General features: G+C 49.6%; 1 pseudogene; it reads left to right on the plus strand.

The window, feature by feature from the left end:
• The first annotated feature begins 890 nt into the window (after window positions 1-890).
• Window positions 891-2,001, plus strand: LOC142863491 (immunoglobulin lambda variable 1-40-like; annotated as a pseudogene).
• The last annotated feature ends 289 nt before the right edge of the window (window positions 2,002-2,290 follow it).

The following is a 2,290-nucleotide window of genomic DNA, read 5'->3' on the forward strand; positions in this document are numbered from 1 at the left end:
TCACAGAAACAGTTACACACGGCAAGGTGAAACACAAATATAATTTAAAATAATAATTAAAATAGGCTATGCTTATAAAACAAAATGAAAATGTACTATAGATTTTATTTCACACAAATTTATAGACCTATGTTATTTGGGTGACTAAATATTCAATAATTCATTTTCTGAGAAATATAAAATGTGGTGCAGTTAACATCTGACAGTCCTAGAACCACGCTGTGACGCAGTCATTGATACAGATGCGAAGCTGACGGTCCTGGTGGTCCCCAGCAGCCCCACCCCCCACGCTCACTCGCTCACCCCGGCTGGAGCATGTACTGCCCTCCACACGTCTACAGTCACACACGAACCTTTGGTGCTTTTCGGTCATTTTACTAATTGGAATTATCTTTCCTGCTAAGCTTTATTCTTTTTTGATAAAATAATATATACTGCATATTCTTTTTGGTGAGAAATTGTTATAATGTTGTCATTTTAAAAAAGATAGACAGCACCCATCATTCAGTATAAACCCTATTTTCTCTTAGCCTCGTATTTTGAAGGCTCATTCCCAATGGTTCTTACAAATCAGGGTCACATGCGACCTGGACAGTGGACAGAGCAGTGGGGAGGCAGGGCAGGCTCTGGGACACTCTGGTCACCATGTCACATGATGGTGACTCAGGGCCTGGACACCAGGGGGCGCTCGGGGCCTCCTCTTGAGAGGTGTGGGGTTATCAGAGCTGGAACCAGCACCTGCCCTGCCTGGTGCCCTCTGCTCAGGGCACAGCTGTGACCTCCCCACCCCCTGGGACCACACAGCCCCGCCCCCGACCACCCCTGACACCCTCAGGCACAGGGCCTGACCAGGGCCCAGGGGGTGCAGAAAGCCGGGGCCATTTGCATGGAGGAGCCTCCCCTCTCAGGGTATGAAGAGGGGAAGGACAGACCTGGGGAAGCTGCTGCAGCTGCGGGCACAGAAGGCAGCACTCGGGACAGTCCTGCCATGGCCTGGGCCCCGCTCCTGCTCTCCCTCCTGGCTCACTGCACAGGTGAGCTGACTCGGGCCAGGGAAGGGCCCTGGGAGGACCGTGGGGCCCTGCTCTGTCCTCTTGTCTCCAGACACAGAGTCACCATGTGTGTGTCTCCCCCTTCCAGGGTCCTGGGCCCAGTCTGCGCTGACGCAGCCGCCCTCGGTGTCTGGAGCCCCGGGGCAGAGCGTCACCATCTCATGCTCCGGAAGCGGCAGCAACATCGGGGGTGGGTATGTTGTGAACTGGTACCAGCAGCTCCCAGGAACGGCCCCCAAACTCCTCATCTATGGTGGTAGCGGTAGACCCTCGGGGGTCCCTGCCCGGTTCTCTGGCTCCAAGTCTGGCAGCTCGGCCTCCCTGACCATCGCGGGGCTCCAGGCTGAGGACGAGGCTGACTATTACTGCCAGTCCTATGACAGTAGTCTGGGTGCTCCACAGTGCTGCAGGCCCACGGGGAAGTGAGACAAAAACCTGCCCCTGCTTTCTTCTGATCACGGTCATGACTGCCCGTGACAAACACCAGGCAAAACAGACTGCAGGGGACCCTTTTCCAGGATGGTTTGACTGATGGCAAAGAAACTAAATGCTTACCAAGGGGAATGTGTCCCATGTCTCCTTAGAATGGCAAAATGAAAATTAACAGAGAAAACCAAAAATAAACCACCAGTAGGTGCTATTTCATATATACCAACAAAACCTCTACAGAGTTTCCTAATATAATGTCCAACATGTATTGAAAACAATAAAAATCACCTGATACATCAAGAACCAGGAAAATTACAACTTGAGTGGGGAAGAGACAATCCACAGACACAGACACTGAGATGACACAGGTGATGAAAGTATATGGCTGACACACTTAAGTCAGCAACCGCACAATTCCTTTGATGAGCTGTTTCTGATATTCTTGAAAAAAATGGGAAAGAGAAAAATCTCAGAAAAAATTAGTAGTCATAAAAACAAACTCAATGGGAATAATAAAAACAAATAATTAAATAAAAAGAAAAAAATAAATCTTTGAAGAGGCTCAAGAACAAGTGTCTGTGAAACTAAAATTCCGGCACTGGAGCAGATATTTAACACTAGAGAAAGAACAAGCCATAGTTATCACAGCCCAGCAGGGGGCGCTGCGGATCTTCTCAGAGCTGAGCCAGGCCTGAAACAAATTCAAATGCTTCAAATTTCATGGTCCCAGGGGCCCTGCACAATGGCCTTTGTTAGAGGTGACAGGAGGTGCTTCCTCCCAAGGGGCAAACTCAGAGCTGACACCACCC

This window comes from Microcebus murinus, chromosome 22 (genome assembly GCF_040939455.1).
Source record: "Microcebus murinus isolate Inina chromosome 22, M.murinus_Inina_mat1.0, whole genome shotgun sequence".
Classification (NCBI taxonomy): domain Eukaryota; kingdom Metazoa; phylum Chordata; class Mammalia; order Primates; family Cheirogaleidae; genus Microcebus; species Microcebus murinus.